The 25,214-nt window shown below is 41.4% G+C and overlaps 1 long non-coding RNA gene across 5 annotated transcripts in view; it reads right to left on the reverse strand.

Moving 5' to 3' along the window:
- Positions 1-3,077, reverse strand: part of LOC111867279 — a 17,933-nt gene extending 14,856 nt beyond the window's left edge. For all 5 annotated transcript variants that reach the window (XR_002843325.2, XR_002843323.2, XR_004513334.1 and 2 more), the window contains exon 1: positions 2,356-3,077. This is a non-coding gene — a long non-coding RNA (uncharacterized LOC111867279). The remainder of the gene's footprint in view (positions 1-2,355) is intronic.
- Positions 3,078-25,214: the final 22,137 nt, after the last annotated feature.

Consider the following 25,214-nt stretch of genomic DNA (forward strand, 5'->3'; position numbering starts at 1 on the left):
CATAACTTAATTTGTTATTAAAATTATTAATTGAAACATCGTTTATTTCCCATATATAGTAGTAGCTATCTTTAGGTTTTTGTTTAAATATATTGTGTATTATTAGGTTCTGGGCATCATGATCAGAAAGACCATTTATGATGGGACATACAGTAAAATTAGTAAACTTGTATGTATTAATGAAAATATTATCAATTAAAGAATAAGAATCATTTTGGAATCTAGTAGGAAATTGGATTATACTATATAGTCCATGAGAGGCTAGTATTGAGTTTAGCTGCTGTTTGTGGGGAGAATCTTCGAGATAGTTGATGTTGAAGTCACCACATATTATTATATCCTTGGTGTGTGCAAAAATCATATTTAAAAGTTCGTCAAGGTTTTGAAAAAAATGCTGAAAGTTACCAGAAGGAGCTCTATAGATGGTAATAACACATACATGGTAATAACTGTACACTAGACAGCTCATTACCTTTAACCCATTTCATGCACATGCATTATCCAATGAAAATTCAAGAATTTCAATTTGCAAAAAAAGTCACTCAAAAGTGAGTGTTCACACAGGACCTCCTTACTCTAGTTAGCTAAACTCACCACCGTCATCATCATCACTGTAATTCTCCAGTGTGATGCCATCAAACTCCTGCCAACACTGAGTAAAAATCTTTAAGAAGCCTCTCAACTGCTTCCTTTATACTAAACTGCTCTAACCACCACAAAGTGCAAGGCAAACTGTTAAATTTCACTTGGGTGGGGCGCATTCCCCATTGCAGTTCTTCCTACACAGAAATGTGCCATTGGCACTATACCCTGACACCTTATGTAACAAGTGAACAGTATAACATTCATCTGTGGTGTAGCAAAACCTGACCTGGAAATTTGGCTGGTGTGGGATGGGCTGGCCACTGCCTGTACTATTGAAGCTTAAATAATTCCTCTTGCAAATAATGTTTACTTGACTGCAAACTATTATTTCATACTGTCTGCACTTATTCATGCTATTATTAACAGCAGAGAGCTTAATTATTCATATTTCTTTTATATTTCTACCACAAAGAAAAACACACAAACTTTAATTGAGCTAGTAGGGAGGTTGGTATAGAAGTAAACACAGAGAAAACTAAGTATATGTTGCTGTCTCGTCACCAGAATGCAGGGCAAAATCATGACATGAAGACCGGTAACAGATGTTTTGAAAGTGTGGCAGAAAATGTGATACAGTTCAGATTTTTTGGAATGATTGTAACAAATCAAAACCTGATTTCAGGAGAAAATTAAGAGGAGATTGAATTCAGGTAATGCTTGCCACTACTGAGTCCAGAATCTTATACCTTCTTGTTTGCTGTCTAAAGACATAAACCTCAGAATATACAAAATTATAATTTTGCCTGTGGTTCTGTATGGGTGTGAAACTTGGTCTCTGACATTAAGGGAGGAATACAGACTTAGGGTGTTTGAGAACAGGGTGTTGAGAATATTTGCACCAAAGAGGGATGAAGTGACAGAATGTTGGAGAAAACTGCATACGAGAAGCTTCATAACTTGTACTCTCTCAAAGTATAATTAGAATGATCCAAGTCAAGGAGGATGAGATGGGCAGGGCATGTATCAGGTATGGGAAGAAACGGAATACATATAGGATACTGGTAGGAAAGCAAAAAGGAAAGAGACCATCAGGAAGACCAAGATGAAGGTTGGTGGACAATATTAAAATAGATCTTAAGAGGTGGGATGGTATGGTAGGGATTGGATTGATCTGGCTCAGGATAGGGACCAGTGGAGGGCTCTTGTGAACACGGTAATGAACCTTCGGGTTCCATAAAATTCTGGGAAGTTCTGAGCAACTGCATAACTGGTGATTTCTCAAAAAGGGCTCAGGTCCATGAGTGAGTGAGTAATGTACCCTACACCTTCCTCTCCAGCTAACACCAGCCATATTTCGCAAAAATGGCAAAAAATCAAATCGCATCCTTTCAATCATGTGAACCAACAGTTATATCCATCAATACCCTGGTGAGTTATGGGTCACTTTGGGAGGGTACTCTATGCCTTGGGCTCCACTAATCTTCTATTTCTCCCACTAGCAAGCATCACCTACCAGTCCAGGGCATCCAGAGTTCCTGAGTTCTGTTTGCAGCAACTGTCATGATCAGTCATGATTTTGCCCTGCATTCTGGTGATGAGACAGCTACATATACTGCATTTACTTTACGTTTACTTGTAGACCAACGATTTTTAAACTGTGTCAAAATATATAAGATTGGTAAATAGGCAATTATTTGAGTCAAGTTTAAATCCAACTCCTGAAATAAAGGCAAAGTTAACTTGCAACACAACCATATTTCATTTTATTACCTGTAGAGTGGTATGAGATAATATTGTATTAATCATCCTGTTGCATTAATATATCGTTTGTTATGGACAATATATTTCCGTCAACAATGCAACTATTTCTGTCACTCCTCTTCACGACGTTCTGGTCGCAAACGGCCATCATCAGTCGTCGCAGCTATGACAAAACTGTTCCACCGTATAAGATGTCCGCTTTTTCACATCACGTGTAAATGCAACATTTCATATTTTAAATAAAATGGTGTTAAAATCGATAACACAGTTATTATTACTTAAAATTCCATATGCTTTCTAATTTTAATTTAACTTCTCTTACGCAGTGCCTTAGCACTGGGTCTGCTCCGGTCTGCTGCACCAAACCCTATGATAATATGGGCCAGTTTGGAGCGTTTGGAGCATTCGTGGAATGATGGCTGGCAGTAGAAAACGGTAACAATTATCTGGCTATTGTGGGTTAGTTCAGTTCTGCTGTAAACTTCTGTAGTTCATTCCAAGCAACTCCAATTGAAAGATCATGCTCGTTAACAACGCGGTAAAGGCAATTGCCTAGAAATGAGTTTTCTGGGAAATATACTAGAGTTATACACCGTTACACACCAATATCACTGATTTCAAATAACTACTGAATCCAACTAACGTGAACCGAACCATCTAGTAGCGTCTAGTAGTGTTTACGACGTTAGTCCAGTGAAATGATGGTACACTAACACTCTGTTCCACATTGTAAAAATGTACTTATCCCGCACTATATTTATAATGGCTGCGCGTGTAAATTTTCAGTGCCATCTACATGTGAAGGGAAATCTCTTTCGGTATAGTCTCCGGCATCGGTAGCTAAGTCTATATCCAACATCCCTTCCTTTACCACATTTTATTACGTACGGTGTTCTGTGGTCGTCTTTCACGCGGGTAAGGCGGTTGAAGGGGGGAAACTGATAACTATTTTCCATCAAATTCTACGATTAGCAATCTACAGTGCAATATCTCCCCTTCCCGATGCCGTGGATTTAAACACAGGTGCAGCTTTAACTTTATTTTGCAACAGATTATAATTCTGTTGGGTGGGGGCCAAACTGCAGATATGATTTTGTTCTCCCTAAACCAAATTAAACTAGACCACAAATTAGTATTGTATGATCAAAAGGTGCCATTTATCTTAGAATGGTTATGGATGCATATTCTGCCAACTGTAACTGAATACCTACTCATCTTTAAGGCATAAAAGAAAGTGATTACATTTGAATATGCATGTGTATATTCTTGGGGTTTTCTCAGCCATAGGAAATAGTATTGTAGCATGTACAGCTATTGATATTCAATAGGTGTATAAACAACTGTATTATGTAACCAGTTTCTAGGCAAGGGATTGATAAACATGTTCCTGCGGCAAAGAAAACAAATACAACAATAGTGTTCCTGTTGGAAATGATGTTTTCTGCTTGGTCCATGCAGAGTGGTTATATGGACGACAACTGGGGAAACCCAGTTTGTTGTTAGTTGAGAGTTCAGTCATGCTTGGGAGGCTGTGAAGATAGAACCTGAGCTTGGGAAGCTGAACTATCTCCATTCCATTGCTAGGGAAAAAAGCTTAGGAGGTGCTGTGGTGATTTGTAAAGTGCTGAGATTAGCGGTAGCACTGTAATTGTAGTTCCGAGTGGTGCGTATAAATAGTGAATAAACTCATTCACCAATCAATACCTCACTTATAGGCACTCATATATGTCACAGTATGTTGTACTGGGACCCACTTCCTTTCTTGAAACATGTGACTAAAAATGTAAGCAATATTATATTATTATAATTATTGTTCATTTTTCTAAAAGCATTGTGTTGAACAGGTAAAGGTAAAGTTACCTCTGTAACAGGCTGTGAAGGATCATAGGGTTGTGGGTCGTTGAGGCTCTCACATGATCTAGACAGTAGGCTCGCAGATGGTAGTAAGGTTGTCAGCCTTAAATGCAGGCCACCATTTACCCCCCAGGAAAATTCCTGGTCTCATTTCTGTTAGAGGCTGAATTGACCCCAGGGCCATAGTGTGGCTGGAAGGATTAGGTAAATTGAAAAATTCCAGTGACCTCAACAGAACTTGAACCATTGTGTTGAATATGAGTCTGAATTTGAAAAATGTACAATCCAGATTGAGTTATGCTGGTTTCCTTCATTTTCGCCTTAAATTATTAAAACTATGCGAGGATGAGGTTCTCATGGCAATGACTCTGTCTTTTGGAATGTGACACAGAGCAGAGTGGTAGGTAGTGACCAACATTTAGGATGAACCTGCCACCTCCATTTACCAGACTACACAGCGTCATGTCCAAGAAGACAGTAATTTTTTATTCTTACCAATTTCCTAAGTCTAACATGTAGACACAAGATACTGTTGTGAACACAATGATGTAATTTCTGGTTCTATAGAAGGTAGTGAACCTCTTGACTAGTTGAGTGACTATTATCTTCTCAAGAAGGATTTTTCTGCATGGAATTTGGAAATTGAATATGTTATTGTTTGTTGGCCTCAAAAATCAGAAATTCTATTATGATTCAGAATTGTAAATTTAATTATTTAGTTTTAACATTATAATACAAGTAAACATGATCATTTAGAACAGGCATGTCCAACGCATCGATCGCGATCGACCGGTCGATCGTGGAACAATTTTTGGTCGATCTCATAAGCCTATAAGGAAATTATACATGAAAAGCATGTAAATTCACTTGTAATATAATATGGTTATGTTCACATTTTTAAGAGAAAATACGTGTTAAAGTAGTCTGTAGTTTTAATGTATGTTGCTTTTACAACAAACATCATGTGTCGTGTTATTTTTACCAATATTTTTGCTTAAAGTGAGATATGATGATAGGAGGGGGTGGTAGATCACTGGCAGATTTGATACTAAAAAGTCGATCACAACATGTTTGAAGTTGGACATGCCTGATTTAGAATATTGCCTTTAATATTGCATATACTTATACTAAATTCTTTACATGTGTGTACATTCATTGTTTCTACTGCATGATATTCTTACAACTAACTAACTAACTAAATACGTGGAGCAGAATCCTTCTTGGGAAACCAATAGTTGCTGAACCATCCAAGAAGTTCCAACAATTTCACAGAACCCAAAGGTTTGTTACTCTGTTCCTAAGAGCCAGCCACTAGTCTCTATCCTGAGCCACATGAATGAGTCCTCTCCATACCCATCCATTATATTTCTTTAAGAATCTCTTTAATAACTCCAGGTTTTCTTACCAAAATTTGGAATGTATTTCTTCTCTCTCCCATGTGAACAATATGACCTGCAGTCTCAGTCTCTTCAGTTTGATCATCTTGACATTATTTACTGAGCAAGATGGCTAAGACAGTAACATATTCTAGTCATTTTGCACACACACACACACACACACAAATATATACCATCAACACAACAAATACCCAGTTTTAATTTCGATCTTTATAGCTGATACATGTTTCGGTCATACAAGACCATCAGGCAGTTATACACAGGAATACGTATAGTCACTGAAATACCAATATGGATCCTTATCAGTGCAATGTGTCGTATTATATACTAACATAAATCTTTTGCTTCAAGTTGATGTAACAAATACATAAATAAGATAAAAGATAAATATAAAAGTATATCATATATCAAAATTTATAATGTGTTGCATATATTATTAAAAATATATTAAAAATGTTTAAAAAATATTAAATGATTTCTGACAGTAGGTTAAGAATGTGTGTGCCAACTTAAATGTGTACAGCTGCCTGATGATGGTCTTATATGACCAAAATATGTAGCAGCAATACAAATGGAAATTAAAACTGAGTATTTGTTGTGTTGACAGTAGACATAATTCATATATATGTGTGTGTGTGTGTGTGTATGTCCCTAAGGGATAGGCCATAAAATCTGGCCCTTGCATTGCGACCTTCAATGACCTATTGAGCTTCCCCTTTGGTTTAACCCTTTATTAATCCTGCACTTCGAAAGAAATGTAGGACTTTATTTATGGGGCACTATAAAAGTCACTTGGTTCCATGAAGAACTGACCCAGGTGACAAAACTTTAATAAGCTATGGCCTCACAATCAAATAGGAAGTGTGTGGCTGATTCATCTTCTTGTAGGCACCTTTCACAAGTTGGGTCATCTGTCAGTCCCAGTTTGAAAAGGTGCCCTTTTAGGTGGCAGTGTCCAGTAAGTAATCCTACCACCCATCGTAGTTGAGCTCTGTTTAATTTTAACAGGTCCTTCTTTCTTCTGGCAGAGGGTCCTGATATAAATCCTTTTGCCTATTTGAGTGCAATTATGAATTCCCAGTGTTTTCTGTGATTTCTATCTGTTCAGTACCTGATCGCTTTCTTGGCAACTTGAGATGCCGCAAGCTGGTTCAGGTCCTATGAACAGCTGTTCAGCTCCTGTTCTTGCCAGCCGATCTGCGGTTTCATTCCCAGCAATACCCTAATGACCTGGCACCCATATCAGCTGAACTCTTTTATGTTTGGCCATATACATATCTAACACACAACAGGATGCAACCAATGAAGATAGTCCTTTTGTGGTTGAAATTGCTGTTGCGAAGTTGAAAAACTATAAATCATCAGGTATTGATCAAATGCTGACAGAACTGATTGAAGCAGGAGGTGAAAAACTATTTTCTGAGGCCCATAAACTCATTAATTCTATTTAGAAAAAGGAAAATTTTCCTTCTTGTACCAGTTTACAAGAAAGGCAATAAAACTGACTTTGGTAATTGTTGAGGCATATCACTGTTATCAGTTTCATAAAAAACTGTATCCACTATCATTCTCTCAAGGTGAAATTCATGCAGAGACAAAATTATGTGAGAACACAACCATGAGTTTTGTTATAACAAATCATATGTTTATTGTTCTTCAGATACTTGTATTGGGAAGAAAATGGGAGCATAATGAAAGAGTAAAAAGCTATTCATATACTTCAAGAAAACCTATGATTCGGTTAAGAGAGAAGTACTCTAGAATATTCTCATTGAGTCTGGGGTGCATGTGAAACTAGTTAGGCTGACTAAAATGTGTTCAAATGAAACCTATAGTAAAGTTCATAGATGTAAACATTTGTCTGGTTGTTTTCCATCCAAAATGGCCTAAAACAAGGAGATGCTTTATACCCCTTTCCTTTGAACTTTTTGTTTTAGAATGTTCAATTAGAATTCCACTAAAACGTAAGCCTGAAATTAACTGGGATATATCAGCTTCTGGTATATAGTGATGGTGTATACCTGTTGGGAGATAACATAAATACCTAAAATAAAAACACAGAAGCTATAATTTTACATAGTAAGCAAAACGCAGGACAAAATCATAACATAAAGATAGCTGATAGAGCCTTAAAACATGTGACAAAGTTAAGATATTTGGGAATGAGAGTGAAAATCGAAATTTGATTCATGAGGAAATAAAGAGTAGGTTTAACTCGGGTAGTGCTTGCTACAATTCTTTTTCAGAACCTGTTGTCTTCTCGCCTAAAAACAAAGAAAAAGAAAAATATGTATTGTAGCGTGTCTTGTGTGTCACGCTACAAATGAGTTCACGCCGTTCTTTGATATAGCGAATTTATTTCTTTCGCTCGTTTACACACACTTTACAAACATCTGCACCTGCAGTGCTACAATCACTGCTCACAATAACTCGGCGATGCTGGACTGGCTTCTCTGGCGGTTATCCCAAGACTGATCCCTTACACGGCTATTCCGGGACTTTCTTCTCCGAAGGCTGATCCGAGACTTTCTTCTCCGGAGGCTGGTCCGAGACTGAAGACTTCTCGTCGAAGCTGGGCTTTTATAACCTTGGCCGCTGCTAGGCAGATGAATCCTCTGTTATAGCAGTGGAAACGTTGCATTGTTGGCTCCGCGTTTCCTACGCAATAACCCATTGTTATCGCGTTGTCTCTGTGGGAACGCTTCGCGTATTCTCGTAACCGTGGAGATTCGATGTTCTCTACACAACGGCTCACTGTTGGGATTACAGTGCCGCTATTGTTACTTCCTATGTAACGGTCTGTTCTAGCGTTTCCATAGAAGTTACTCTTCTGGACTGCCGACACGTTACAATATATAACTATAATTTTCCCAGAGCTCTGTAGGAGTCTCTGTCATTAAGGGAAGTACCTGGACTAAGGGCATTTAAGAACAGGTTCTGAGGAGAATACTTGGACCGAAGGGGGATATAATAGTAGAAGATTGGTGAAAATTGCATTATTATGAGCTTCATAACTTGAACTCTTTACCAAAATATTTAGAATGATACAGGAATACATATAGTGTTTTGTTGGGAAAGCCAAAAGGAGAAAGATCATTAGGAAGATTTACATGGTGAGTTCAAAAAGTTTCAAGATTTTGTTTCTAAATTAGCAGTGCTTTGGTCACGTTAGGTGTTGCTTGAGTGGCCTCGCAACTTGACCGTTAGTTGTGAAAGTCGTTTTGTTTCAAGCAGATCTGACATTCCGTTTAGTTTCTGTAACTGGTTTTGTGACTGAACGTGTTCTTTTCGCGTTGAGTATGGGGTCGGAAAAGGATGAAAGAATTGGTGTTGAATTCTGTTTCAAAGTATGAAAAACAACTACAGAAACCCATAACATGTTACTTGAGGATTGCGGCGATGATGGCTTGAGTGAAATGACGAACTACGAATTGTTCAAACGTTTTAAAAATGGAGATATACTTGGACGATTGACGATGAGCGGTCTGGCCGATCTTCAACTTCAAGATCTGCAATTCTGATTACCCAGGCGAAGAGAAAAAAAAAAGTTACCTGTGTAAATCGTCGTCTGACTGTCCGAAAAGCTGAAGAAGAGATTGGAATATCCATTCATTCATGCAACATAATCGTAATTTCAACGGAAGGTTTAGAAATTAATCGATTCTCACTAAAACTTTTGCCAAAACTCTTGACTGATGAGGGGGCACGCGGTAAAGTATTTGGTTGAGGTACTATGTTACGATCCGGAAGTTCAATAGACCTAGTCCTTCCAGCCGCACTATAGGCCCTGGGGTCAACTCAGCCTCTAACAGAAAAGCGTACCAGGAATCTTCCTGGGGTAAAGGGCAGCTGGCGCGTAAGGTTGATAACCTCTCAGCCATCATTGTGCCGACTGTGTAGAAAATATGGGAGCCTCGACTTCTTAGAACCCTATGGGCCTCCACAGTCTGTATACAGGGATAACTTTGCATTTTCATTTGTTTTTACCTCTTGACTGATGAACAGAAACTGTAACGAGTTTTCGTGTATGAAAATCTCCTCCGGATGTCATTACCGGGAACGAGATGTGGTTATGATACTGGAACCAAACAACAATCCTCACTCCGGAAAAGCCCTGCTTCGCCTTGCCCAAGAAAGCAGCGGTGCTTGTTTTTTATGATCATCGAGGTATTGTTCACTATGAATTCGCTCCTGAAAGTCAGAAGAGTAATAAAGATTTTTATGTGGCCGTTCTGAGACGTTTTCGGGATGCGGTACGTAGAAAGCGACTTGAAATCTGGACTGCGGGAAGGTGGATCCTACACCACGACAATGCGCCTCCTCACATAGCGTTGTCAATTAGACAGTTCTTGGCAAAACATTAAGGTCCTACCTTTTCACAACCCCCCCCCCCAACACCCCNTCTCCCCTTCCCGCTTTTTTCTTTTCCTTGAATTCAATATTACTTTTAAAGGAAGAATGTTTCAGGCAGCGGAAGACATCATCTCTAATGCGAAGAATGTCTTGAAGGTGATATCAAAAACCCCCTCTAACATTGCTTCCAAAAGTGGAAAAGGCGGCAGGAGATGTGCATTGCTGTGCAAGGGGATTGTTTTGAAGGGAATAATATTCTATGGGCTCTAAGTAGAGAAATACACTTATATTATCTGTAGACAAAATTCAGGAACGTATGAATACTCTTCGTACGTAGATGTAGGTGGGAGAGCAGTGTTAAATGGATCATAAATAAACATCATGTGATAGTATAGACTGGATAGATGTATCTGAGGATAGGGACCAGTGGAGGGCTCTTGTTAACATGGTAATGAATTTTCGAGTTCCATCAAATGTTGGGAAATTCTTGAGTAACTAAGCAACTGATAGCTTCTCAAGAAGGATTTAACTAGTTATCCGCAATAGTTCAGTCCATAACGAAAAAAATACGATATACATTCAGTGCCTTGCAGAGCAGCTTCTGAAAACAACAGTCTACGTGAGACAGCGCACGGTTGGTCGAAATGAAGAAATATGGAGGGCTGCGAGAAACAACAGGAACGCAATTGAGTAAAAGTGGAGGAAATTGAGATAAATTATACACATCCTAAGGGAGGAAGGCTGCATAGAAATGTTAAGATTTTCGATGGAGAAAAGGCTCAGCCCCATAAAAATGCGGACCCCGTGTCAAATCCTTGGGCTCTCTTTTCTTGCTCTTTTTGGACAAATCGTGTATGGAGGTATCACAACATCTATATTTGGCTTTTACTTTGACAGCAATGATTGAAAACAACTGTTGCCAAGAATGTAAAATTTTTTATTGAGGTAGGTGGCACATATTCCTACAAATTTTGAGTGATATAATTTTCTACACCATAAAAATTACGAACATGACGACGGTGAGACACAAGAGATTACATTTGAACTGGAAGCTGTATTTGTGGTCATTCTCACATAAATAGATCAGATAATTATATATATTTCAATTTATAACTCCTTCTAGCTTCAAAACAGATATGGAAAAGTTTGACGGACAGTAATTTTTTTTTTATTTCGCATAGTGGAGGGTGGAGTCCAGCTGGGTCCACTCGGCACGTCGGGCGCTGATTGGCCTATTGTACCTGCCCCGGGTGATTATGATGATGGAGAATTTGGTGGAATGAAGATTGGCAGGAGAAACCGAAGTACTCGGAGAAAACCTGCCCCAGCGCCACTTTATCCACCACAAATCCCATTTGACCAGACCCGGACTCGAACCCGGGTTACCGCTGTGGGAAGCCAGCGACTAACCGCTTGAGCTATGGCGCGGCCTTGACGGACAGTAGGCGTCGAATGATAATCCTACAGCCTAATATTCCTTTCGAAAAATAGTCCATTATCCTGTATTAAGTAAGATTTGAGGCTTTCACGGCGGTGACTATGAAGAAAGCAGTCTTCTGGGATTTGGCACCGTGTATAAGTGGTGTTAACCGACGTTTCGGAGGAACGTATCGCCTCCATNCTGTATTAAGTCGCCCCTACCCGTCCCAGAACCGACTAAGTTGTGAAACATATAGTGCTTGTTTTTCTACCTGTAAACATTTCAACAAAGAGCAGGAAATATTAACTTGATGAACTTCTGACCCACACGCGAAAACTGCAGGGAATTATCTAGAATCAAAGCGGGAAATTTACGTCGGTCAAGGTCGCATGAGGTCACGGTCATGACCTCGCGTCGCGTTTCGTGGCCGTTCGACAAGATGTTGTTCCCATAGCAACCGCGAGAATTCAGAGCAAGTTCTGAAACCCTTTCCAGCAATCTCTACCGATCGTCACTCGGCACCTTCAGGCCTTCATATAAACCGTATCACGTATCGGTTAAGGACGCTATATCAAATTCGAATAATAAATATACAGTCTTTGTTTGGAGAGCCTGCTCTTTGTCCAAGGCGTACAGACGCCAACAGGCGAACAATAATAAAATGGATTGTAGGGAAGCAGGTTATGGTCCATGACAGCTCAGCCATTTAATACTGTCACGTGATAGAGTGGCGATAGCTGGGGTTTGGATTGGTAATCGGCTTTATCTAACTCTTAAACATGCAACTCGTGACTACACTTCACAAATCACTATCACACACAGACTGATGTTCCCAGTCACTGTCTTCACTGCTCTGCTTCCAACGATGGAGGATCCTCTGCTCCCGGGCTCAGGTCCTTGCAGTTTGTCTCTGCTTGCCTCACAATTCTGGCTTTCAGCAGACATGCCACAATATGATCTGTTTCGGCCTGTAGACTTGAGATGGAGTCACGTCAGAAGCCACAACAACACCGATTTTGGGTCCCATTTAGCTTCCTAAATAAGCGCCGAGAGATATTTCCTTTGTGGGGGGGGGGGGAAAGTGACTAGAGCATGCGGCTGAGCACCCATCTCTACTTGTGGAGGAGTGGCAATTCAGCCGAACCTTCGGACTGCACGGCGACAGGGATCTACTTAATAGCTTTTCAGAAATGCTACGTCCCATACACTTAATATCTACATACGTACCTACCTACCTACTTACTTACAACATATTCTTGGTTTTCTCTGTCTTTACCATCTACCTCGTTTAATTTCTTGAGATTGAACCTCTCCATATGAACTCTGTGTGTTGTTTGTTTAGTCACTGCTAGTCTTTCCCTAACTTATGCCACCACAAGTATCATAGTCTGAATTTACTAATCCTACAATCAATAATAATAACATAGCGGACCCAAAAAACAGTGAAGTTGGAGGCACAGTAGTACTAAGCAATATAGAGTTCATAAATCGTTAATTTATCAGATCATAGGAAGAATATGTAACTTCTATTAAGGTATTCATTTTCTGTAAAATCAACATCGGCGGCCATGCAGAAAGTTCATTTACCTTTCGGTATACTGATGATATCTACTGAACCCTTGGAGAGAGGCAAGTGAAATTTGATATAGAGGTAAAACATGTAGATATCTAAGTATTATGTATGAAATACATCTACAAACATGGCGACTGTGCGAAAATTTGAAGCTATGTCGGACAAAAATTATCACAGGCAGAATCTATACCGAAGCAACAGGTTCTTCACAAACATAAAATAAATTAAATCAACAATAAAGGAAATATATCTTGATTATAATTCTATGCAACAGGAAAGTGATCTTTATGAATTCTCCTTGGAGCTCCTTGTTCCATCTAGTATACATGTAACGTTATGTATTGTACAATATACACACCTCGGCCCTTTTATCCCCGGAGAAACAGCCCCCGGTACCCACTGGATAGGGGACTGTGTAGGCCCAAGTGCTGGTCTGGACGAAAGGGAGAAGAGAAAAATCTCCGGGACTCGAACTCCGATCCTTTGGCCATCCAGCCCCTAGCTAGTCTCTATACCAACTGCGCTGTACCCTTCTTTCTAAAGTGAAAATAATATCTCGCTATATTTTTTCTACTCTCTAAATCTATAGAGATAAAATTCGGCATCTTTCAGACAAGTTGTCCCCAAAAATTCATAATTTGACCCACAGTAAGCCCACTTTTGTAACCCTCCTGTGCGGTAAGCACAGAGGGTGAGAGTGGCTGTGTAGACACGCTCAATACCGTAGCCGATCCACTCTGATTGCCAGCCATCGCACCTGAACCGGGTCAAGGTCGCCCCCCCCCATTAGTCACCAGTCTCTAAGCCTACAGACTTCAGAGAGATACTTCAGTTGGCAAAGGGTTACTTAACTCCATTTTCAACTTAATACAGAAGTTTAGTCGCGCAGCCTGAAGGCAAAAGGACACGTGGGAGAACTTGGTGTAGATCAGAGGACAATATTAAAATGGATCTTAAAGAACTAAGGCGATAGGTTTTGGATTGAATTCATCTTAATAGCTTTCATACATTTTCAGGTGACATGAAAAAAATAATAAAAAATTGATAAATAATTGAAGTCTCATTATATTAGATTTTTTCCCGTGACGTTTTAAACGTAACTTTGATAGATTTTTGGAACTTCAAAATTTTCGTCACACACCCAATAATAAAGCTATTGTTTCTTACAACGTTAACATATTGGTGACGATCATTTCCATTTATCCTCTTTCTCAGTTTGATCTAGAGCAGGAGACTGACATCTCTGATCATCTCCTGACTGGACCCTCCGGGATGTTCTCAGAAGTTTTAGTTCCCGTAGAAACCTTCACAGCCGATCACAGTGGCCGAGCGGTATAAGGCAAGAATTGTCTTCGCCCGCTCAAACACTGGGATCGTGGGTTCGAATCCTACTTGAGGCATGGATGTTTGTATACGTTATCCTCTGTTTGTGCTGTCCTGTGTACAGGTAGAGGTATTGTGACTGGCTGTTCCCGTGTTCAAGTAGTCCTGCCGACTGTAAAAGATCAAGGAACTGAAAATCAGCCAACGCCCAACGAAGGGCTGTAGAGACAGATAGAAAGAATCTTCACTCAGTCTTCCTTTCAAGTATGTGTGAGAAGTTGGGAATTAAGTAATATTTTATTAATTTTCGTTCTTCTTTAATTTGCCCATTTAATAGCCAGTTTATAAAGTTAGGAACATCTCTATACATAAGTAAATAAGTGTTTCCCCTCTGGTTGAAAAATGTTTTAATTGTAATGATTTCTGGCTTCTATCATTAAAACTTCATTTAAAATTTTTAAACTTCACTAGCTATTGCATGTATATTTACGATTGTCGTACAAAGTGGTTATCTTGCAAACAGGGATTAAGGACGCTAGTATTTTTTTTTGTGTTGATGGAATCGCATTGATATAACTGTTGGATGTAGTAGCTTTCATTGCATTCCGACTGTTAGTACGCTGCTTTCTCTGTTCCATGTTTTATTCGCGATACTCCTCTCTGTTCATGCAGGATTAAATTGACTTTTTTTTTCTTGGCACTACAGCCCCAGTGGTCCTAGGCCTACCTCCATGAACTTCTCCGTTCACTTCGGTTTTTCTAGATCCTACACGTTCGGTAGGACTCCTTGGGCGGGTGATCAGCTCGTCGCAAGGCCTCTACCTGCACACAAACACCCATGCCCTGAGTGGGATTCGAGCCCACGATCCTGGCATCCGAGCGAGCGAAGACAGTACATGCCTTAGACGGCTCGGCTACCGTGACCGGCATTAAATTGGTATTACTCTTGACAAATTAGTCAATGCCGGAACACAATCTTCTTGCGCTCTCTATACGTGGTAGCAGTGAATTTCTTGAACACTTGAGCGATTGTTAGCTTATCATGAAAAATCTATTCCACAGAGTTAGATGCTCATCAATTTTATCTCATAAGTTTTAAAATATTATTAGTGACGTCAGCTCGGTGGTAGAGATATCTGGAAACCCATAGCCTAAGGCACCCTCAAGATACTAAACTGTTTCAAGGTTATGGTCACATATGATTGGACTATTTTTATGCAGCATTGCCAACTGCAGATACTGTGACTGTACTACAGTGGTATAAACTTTATCCTAATGAGTGCAGAGGTAACGTACATAACCGCAGGACCCTACGGGAGCCGGGTCTTCTGGCCCGGATATTCACGAATTCCTCTGCATGAAGTCATGAGCAAAGTACAATGAAGTCTGCGAAATAACCAAAAAAATGTAGACTCCATAGAAAATACTCAAGATTATTTAGGTAAACAGTCAGGTAGGTGGGTAGTCAGTTAATTATATCATTAATTAGTTGGTTAGTTGACTACTTAGTTAGCCAGTTAGTAAATTACTCAGTTAATTACGTGTTTACGCCGTGTTTGTACTTCCGTGGAGACCGATACAGAAATCTGAAAGCTGGATTCTGTATTCAAGCCGTATTTTTAGATCCTCTGTATAGACTGCAGAGGGAGTGGAAAAAAAGAAAGAGTAAGGGTATTTCTATGTTTTGAAAAAGAAGTTATACCATTACAGCGGTACGCCATTCACATATCATAATTTGTGCTGCAGGAGAAACATAGTTAAAAGAAGGAAAGTTACCTGAACCAAAAAAAGAAAGAAAGAAAAGAAACTCAGCGAGATGAAAGGAGACGAAAAGGAATATGTTATTTTGCCTGTGACTCGTGAAATGTTTAATTATATGAGGCAGTCCCCCTAATTGGGAACTTGTGTTGCTCACTCGTGGAGTGTGGTGAGGAAGGGGGTGGTGCCATTAGATGAACTCTCCCATATTTACTGCATTGCTGATAGAGAAGAGCCTCAAAGAAAAAAAAAATGCGTGAAGGAAGCGAGACGAAATATGAAGCTCAGCTAGACCATGTTTCATGACTCATTATTCGCAGCCAAATGGGGATCTGCGCTTCATGAACTTTCCATATAAATTGCATATCATTGTGAAATTTCTTCCATAAATGACTAACGACTAGCGAAAACTACAATAACTCCTGGTCACTTCATTGATTACATGCCCACTAATACCCACTAATATTGCATATATTACTTTGGACATCAATTTATTTTAGTAACATCACTTAGCTGGAAGGAAGGCGAATGATTCCCCCCCCCCCCATCTTTATACATACTATTTACTCATTGAGAAACTCTTTTAATTTTATTTCCACTCTTTTTCCTCTTTGGGAGCATGCGGTAACGTAGTTGTTTGAGGCACTATGCTACAAGCCGGAAGATCGCGGGTTCGAGTCCCGCTTAAATGAATTTCTTTCAATTGACCTAATCCTCCCAACCGCACTACGGCCCTAGAGTCGACTTAGCCTCTAACATAAATGAGCTCCAGGAAACTTCTCGAGGGGGGTAAAGGGCGGCCGGCGCGTAAGGCTGACAACCTTACCGCCATCTGTGAGCCGATTGTCTAGAAGATGTGGGAGCCTCGACGTCTCACAACCCTATGGGCCTTCACGGCCTGTTACAAGGAGAGCTTTATCTATTTTACCTACCTTTTTTTCTTTAGTCTCATACATTATTCTTCCTCTACCTAAGCAACAAACATGGCACTATAATCCACAAAACGGACAAAGACGCCCCAACTGCGGCGCACACTTCGTTGATATAGCCGATAAACGGCCGCAGTCTGATTCCAAATATTTAACAAACAGTCGGTATATACCTGCGTAATTCTGCCACCAGACGCTTTTACCGGTCACAGTGGCCGGCCGCGAGGTCTAAGGCATGACATATCTTCACCCTTTCGAACACTGGGATCCTTGGTTTGTATCCCACTAAAGGCGTGGATGTCTGTTTGTCTTTTTTCTGTGTTTATGTCAGCGACATTGCGACGGGCTGATCCCTCGTCCAAAGAGTTCTACCTATTGTCATAAATTAAGAAACTGAAGTGAATCGAAGCGTTTCACTGATGTCATATGCTCCAACGGGAAGCATATCTTTACCTACCTTTATATCATGATAGCCCTGCGTTCTGGTGACGAGACAGCAACATTACCTAGTTTTCTCTGCGTTTACTTGTAGACCAACCTCCTTACTAACGTCTCTTAGAGTTAATATTATAAACAAAAATTACATTACTTTAGCATGTTTCATAATTTAAGTATCCATTATAACGGCCGCGCCATAGCTCAAGCGGTTAGTCGCTGGCTTCCCACTGCGGCTGCCCGGGTTCGATCCCGGGGTCTGGTCAAGTCGGATTTGTGGTGGACAAAGTGGCGCTGGGGCAGGTTTCCTCTGAGTACTTCGGTTTCTCCTGCCAATCTTCATTCCACCAATTGCTCCACAATCACCCTCACCTATCATCTGGGGCTGGTACAATAGGCCAGAAGTGGCCGCAGTACAATGGACTTAGTCCCACCCCACTAGCAATAACACAAATAAATCCGTTATAACACTAACAAGTACAAATGTGTTTCATAAAGAAATGAGGAGAGGAATGCATTCTGGGAAGGGCTGCTGTTATTCAGTTCGAAGACTTATCATCCCGTCTACATTTCAGTGCGTCAAAGATTATGGTGTAAAAATAATTCTGTCAATTTTTCTGTGAGTGTGAAGCGTGGCTGAACATAAATTGCAAATATTAGAAAATATATTCGATATATCGACTAGCTACTGGCTGGACGACCGAGGGGTCGGAGTTCGAGTCCCGGGAGGGTAAGATTTTTCTCCTTTTCACGTCGCCCAGACTAGTTCTGGGCTCTACCCAACCTCCTATCCAATGGGTACCGGAGGCTATTTCTCCGTGGGTAAAGCGGCCGGGGCGTGAAGCTGAACATCCACCTTTAGCAAGTGCCGAGGTCAGGAAAATGTAGATGTATACATTCACTCCCCAATACGCCTTCATGGCGTAGTGATTAATTAGGGACAACTTTAATTTGACCTAAGAAGGATGAAATAAGGTAACAAGTTAAGAAATAACCTAACGAGGAACTCTGTGATTTATTGTTTGGGTAGCTGCGATGGGCTGGGCATGTAGCTAACATAGGCCAGCTCCAGAAGGAAGTGGGAGCGTAACCTTGAGATAGGATAGATTATGAGAGTGAAGGAGGACGTAACTTGATCCTGAGGATCATGTCCAATGGTGGGGTTTGGTGCTAGCAGTGTTGAATATCTGGGTTCTGATACCAGAAAGCTAACTAACTTAACTTAAACATGGCCCATTCGCAGTACATTTTACAATCTGCAGCTGTACTTCGAATTGTTCTAAAACATGAATGAAATATCAAGGCAAGACAATATGGCGGCCTTACACTAAAGCGACGCGCTCTGAAACTCCATCTTCTAATAACGTACTTAAATAAGGAGAAATTATAAATAATTGGCTGAGTGAACGAAGCGACCCACGCCAATCAACTCCACTTCAGTGGGGTAACGCAAAAGCGTTGGACCTTCAGCGCCCATTTAATTCAGATCCATCATGCAGAGAGGCTACATCTGTACACACACACACACACACACACACACACACACACATGAGAAGAGGAGCAACCGGACTTCTGTGGGCTTGCTGGCTACTCCAGAGGCATTCGGAGTTTCACAAGAGTCATGCCATAGTTCAGGCGGCGGCGGCCCGGGTTCGAGCCCTGGTCAAGTCATGTGGGATTTCTATTGGACAAAGTGGCACTGGAGCAGGTTTTCTCCGAGCACTTGGGTTTCCCCTTCCAATTCTCATTCCACCGATTGCTCCACAATCATCATCTATCATCTGGAGCTGGTACAATAGGCCAAACATTGGCTGCAGTACCAAGTGCACTCAGTCTCATCCCATGATAAAATAAAGAAAGAGCTTCACAATTTCTACGGCTGAACCTTACCTCATGGCCTTCTCTAGGAGTGGATATTGTTAGTTTCTTGTTTAACGACGCTATCAGTATCGAGATTATACAGCGTCGGTGATAAAAAAAAACCGTGGCCTGATTCCGTAAGCGAACTACACCGACCGGGCGACCACCGCTTGTTGGCGAAGTTAGTACCAACTTTAGCGGATAGAGGGTGTGCTGAAGGGTGATTCACCTCCCTCTGCATACCAGGAACTTAAGAGTGAAGAATCTCCTTGGAGGCATAATTCTTCTTTCAGATGCTTTGGCCACCCTTTACCCAAAGAAGATTCCTTGTACTCATTTCTGTTAGAGGCTGAGTCGACCTCAGNGCCTCCATCTGCATACCAGGAACTTAAAGAGTGCAGAAGCTCCTTGGAGGCATAATTCTTCTTTCAGAAGGCATCAACACTCTTATGCGTTGGCCACCCTTTACCCAAAGAAGATTCGTTGTACTCATTTCTGTTAGAGGCTGAGTCGACCTCAGGGACATAGTGCGGCTGGAAGGATTAGGTCAATTGAAGAACCCAATGATCTCATCAGGAATTGAACTTACAACCTTTCTGCTTGTAGCATAGTGCCTCAACCAACTACGCTACTGCGTGCCCCTTGAAAATAAAGAATATATGTCAATTAATGAACCATGATAATTATGATGATGATGTGATGACAACGGAAGAGGAGACTGGTAAGAAGAAACCTTAGAGGGAGAAGAATGAGGTGGAGGAGGAGGAGAGGTATATATAGGAGTAAGTGAAAAGTGGTACTGAAGATGGCAGGAGAAGACACAGAGTGCTTCAGAAGAACATGAAGCTGATGCAGTGCAGGTTGATATGAAGGTGGATGAAGGAAGCCACTGAGTGCACGGACGTACTCAAGAAGAGTATTGAAAACAATTCGATGTGATGGAGCCTGTACGTTTGCACTTGTGCTGCTCTTGCTCTGCTGGAGTCTGTTAACTGCCATTGCAGAGAGAACGTATACTCAGTCCACCCCAAAGTTGAGCCAAAATTGCTTACTTCCGCCCAATTACGCTTTATGTACCGAGGTTAACTAGATTCGGGCCGGGACCCCCACCTCGAAGGGCACGGATTTGGATCTATGCACTTCGACATGGAACTCTGAGCTTAGATATTCCCAGATTTTCCCAAGAAGCTCTCTTAATCACATGTCAGTGTTCAAGAGCCACAGATCCCTGAAATTAGTTTTATGTCACTTCTGCCTCGTTTTGCACGTAAATTCCGCGGTTGTGTGTAGCCTAATGGTACATGCTAGCCTGGTTGTGACCAATTTCAGTTACTATCTCAATGTTTATCTGGAAAGACCGGAGAAGAACCTCATTCATGATAGCTGTAGTCCGCCGGAGATTAAAACTGATACTTCCCTAATACGTACCCACTGAATTATCCTTAGTTATTTGTTTGCTGTTTATTTAAGGATATTTAAAATTGCTTAGACTATACGACGACGAATGAAACCTGACGCAGACGACCTCCACCGTCAGATGCTTGATACAGGACAGGTGCGAAGAGGCCATAGGCTAATTCGATACGATATCCCGGACATATGCCTGCAGGGACCTCAGGAATCTACAAGTGTCCTGAGACAGGGAAGCCGCTCTACAGGCCAAGATTTGATCCCAGGACCTACCGAAAATGAAGGAGGAGCGTCAGTCATTCGGACATCACTTTCGCTTTCACTGAGCTTTTCTAATGATATACAAGCAATAACTTAAGTTTATCTTCACGATCTTGAAGGCAAATCCTTCACGTTCTGTCGTTGCAAATGCCCGTAGTTACAAACAGAAGCAATTGTAAGTGATATCGGTGCTTCAGCAGGTGTTGACAGTATCTGTCTTGTGAAAGTAGTTCCACTGGTGATAGCGTACTGTAGCCGCCCTCCGACGTACAGCTGCCACGGCCTTGCTCGAGCTTGGGTTCTTTTCTTAAGATACGGGTGCTTCGGAGATGGGAGTGGAACACACTTCGGGGTTAATGAATCCGGGATCTCCAGAACATTTAATTTAAAATTTCATTCACTTGTTAATCTGTGCATTGTCCTTGAAGCTAACCGCTCCGTTCGCCCTACTCGCTACCCTACTATTAAACACGTCTTTCTTCTATAACTACCTTTCAACTTCTGTCCTCCTCCACTCCCTACAACCGACTGCCCTCTCGTTACAAGTCCCCCAGTTGGCATCAGAAAAACAAGAAAAATAAAAAGAGAAATCCAAGGGTCGAGCCCGGCATCTGACCTACATTTTAAAGAAGCCCATAAATTTCTGTGGGTCTTCAAGGAACCCAAGACCCCTCCTGGCCGGTCTCGCACACGGTCAGTTCATGGGTTTATGATACTGGGAGTAAACAGGCGACGTTAGGGACAATAGTGGCACCCTTAGCCTAAGGAGGACAGTAGCTGAATTACAAGTAGACGGTCCCGGGATGGTATCTCGCCGATGGAGCGTCTCTCATGGTGAGAAACAATGCATCAGTTGTTCACACCCTTAATTAAATAATTTTGGCGAGGGACGTACGGTTACAGTATGTATTTAGTTAAATTGTGTTATAATATATAAAAGTAGATTAACTGAGGGGTTACACTTGGAGCTAGAGATGGAAAATTGCTGGGGGATGAGCAGTACAGGAGTAGGTGGATATGACTGATAATGATTCCGCCCATTTCTTGTATTTCAGAATATTGAAACTAATATGTTGATGCTTAATACGAGAATGAAAGATTATTATACCTACCTATCATTCTACCACTCAGCGCTACAGCCCTGGGTGAGCCTTGGCCTCCATTACAACCAGTCTCCACAACGAATACATGCTGCCATAGGAATGGACCCACGCATTGCGACCCGAGGTACGTCGTTATGTTTCTAAACAAAATTCTTTTTACAGGATGAGGTCGTTAGCGTCATGCCCAACCCCCATCCTGGAGGACCAGGATATTTCTCTTAGTCTGGACACTACCGTTTGACCTTTCCGGCATGGGTGACCCTACTGGTAGTTAAACTACAGAAACTTGGAAGCACTGATCTCCTGAGACCGCCAGGGATTCCTTGGCCGGCAACTCAGCTGCACTCTACACGCCATTGATTGCCACATGGGCAGGACGAGATTCACCTATGCGTCATGCGATTGGCTGTCTGCCAAGCAGATGGATGGTTGCTTCGGCAGTTTGGTTTGGTAATTACGTAAGGCACTTATCTTCCTATGGTCGTGGGCGCAGTCTACAGGATCATAGGGCTGAACATGACGACATACCCCAAGGAAAGTTTCGAGCCAACCAATCATCTGTCTCGGGACACCCAGACGAGTGACCCATAGGTCTACTGTCTGCTTCCCGCATGTCTAGAGCACAACAGCTGAGGTACCACCTTGACAACCCCAATAGTCTCTTCAGCAATGTGGTGTCGAATTTCTGCCAACGAATATTTCATATAATAGCAAAAAGATGCGGTGGGAGGGGGTCCACAGGTAAGAACACACGCCTTGAATTGTTGGAGAGAAAATATATATCGCCACAAGATTACGAAACTTATACGGGGAAATGGAGAACATGATATAAGTCGAAATACTAGCTATTAGTTAAATGTTTAATTGACGTTCATCCATAAACGATTGTGTATCAATCATCCTTTCAGAAAATATCCGCCATTATACTATATTTCTGTACATAAACCAGCTTCCTTACTATGTAACCATCCAAGCATCAAGTTAGATATCAGGCCCCAAGCTTACAGATGCGGTACCACTAGACCACAGAGGCGGTCCTCGAACAATACTTTCAAATCTATCTATGGTCCTACAGCCCTTTGTTAGACCTTGCCCGATATTTTAGTTTCTTAATCTGTACACAGTCTGTAGGACTCCTTGGACGAATGATCATCCTTTTGCAAAGCCGCCACCTACTCAGGATAACACAAACAACGAATAAAGGCATACAGACATACATGCGTTGAGTGGGATTCTAACCCACGATCCCAGTGTTCGAGAGAGCGAAGACAGTGCATGCCTTAGACCGCGCGGCCACTGTGATCAACAGAAATGAAAGCTAAAGGTTGAAAAAGGAGAAGACGAATGAGAGACTGCTCTGTTTCACAGTACAAGGCGTTCAAACAACACGTCCACTTCCAGTCCGACAGTCAACTGCCAATGTCCCCATCGCATGTTTTATCTCCCTGCAACACAGGTGCATTCTTCCTAGTGTACGTAATAATGTATTTCTCAAATATGCAGATTATATAACGTCTGATTGGGACATTACTGTGAACAAGGAATTGTAAAGAATAGAGACGGAAACAGACATATGTTATTTTAAAATAATCACAGTATCTCTGTAGTCTAGTAGTCAGAGTTCCTGGCTAGAGATCCTGAGGTCCCGGGTTCGATTCCCAGCGCTACCAGATTTTCTGAGACGTGGTGGGTCTGGAACGGAGTCCTCTCAGCTTCGTGAGGATAATTGAGAAGCTATTTCAAGGAAATAGCGGCTCCGGTCTACAAAACTGAAATTAACGGCCGTGGAGATTCGTTGCGCTCACTACGCGATGCCCTCTATCCGCTAAAGTTGGCACTAACTTCGCCGACATGCGGCGATCACTCCGTCAGTATAGTTCTTCTCAAACCACGGAGTTTGTTTAGTTTATTTATCTGGCAGTATTAAGAAAAATTATTAAAACCTCAGGCAGAGTAACAGCTATCTGAGTGAGGCACCGGGTTCCGGCCTTCCTTACCACGACTCATGTATCGCTGGTGAGACGTTCGTTCCTTATAACGTATTCCGTCTTAGAACACTTTAACCAGACACATTTTATGTTCCAGTTCAGACTGACGCTTGTATGAAAGTAAATAGGGTATTCCAAAATCAGCTCACACACGTAAGAATTTATGTCCGAATTTACATGAGATACAGAATCACGTAGCGTCAAAATGCAGTCTTCAGGGACACAGCATTTTCATGCCGGCGCCTTACCTAGGAGAGTTTTTTGTTTTGTTTCTTGGGATAGAGTGAGGCTGAGTCCACTTGGTACGTCGGCTGCTAATTGGCCTATTGTACCAGCCCCGGGTGACAGATGAGTGGTGAGCAATCGGTGGAATTAGAACTGGCAGCGGAAGCCGGAGTATTCAGAGAAAACCTGCCCCAGTGCCACTTTGCCCACCACAAATCCCACATGACCTGTCCTGGGCTCAAACACGGGCCGCCGCGGAAGGAAGCCAGCGACTACCGCCTGAGCTATGGCAGGGCCTATCTCAGATATGTGTCTTTTGTTTCCTTAGGTCTCCTCGGTGCTAGCCTATTACTGACTTGTTGACCAGCACTTTCTAAGTGAACTGAATTATTTCTGTGTAGATAACGCATCTGAGAGGACAGACAGGAATAAACTTCCCGCAAATAAGATTTTTCGCTTGAGAGTTAGTCAACCGCCTCTAGAGCTACTGTAGTGCTTAAGAATTTTCAATTCACACTAATCCTACCTCCGATCATCCTCTGCATTGCCTTAGGAAAAGCAGAGGAGAAAGAGGAAGAAATGAAGAGAGAAAGAGAAGAAAAGAGGAGAGGAATAAAGGAAAGAAAACTTGGAAAGGAAGATCGAAGGCAAGACAGAAGCAACGAAATAGTGTGAGAAAAAGAAAAAAGGAGGAAACAAAAAAGAGATAGAAAAAGCAAAAGATACAGAGGAAAAAGTAAACGGAAAAGAAAGAAAGGAACAAACAGACAAAAGGAAAAGCCGGAGAAATAAAGAAAGAGAAATTAAAATAGAAAAGTATTAATCAGTTTAAGGGGAGAGTAATAATTCGTGAAATGCATTAAAATCTCCCCATACAGGTGGCGTGACATAAACAGAGCGATGCCGTACTTGTGCCGCTGCTGTTCGCAGAAGGCTAGGCATGGCTGTAGTACTACGGGGCTCTACTACTGTGCAGTAA

Source organism: Cryptotermes secundus, unplaced genomic scaffold, assembly GCF_002891405.2.
Source record: "Cryptotermes secundus unplaced genomic scaffold, Csec_1.0 scaffold1475, whole genome shotgun sequence".
NCBI classification, from domain to species: Eukaryota; Metazoa; Arthropoda; class Insecta; order Blattodea; family Kalotermitidae; genus Cryptotermes; species Cryptotermes secundus.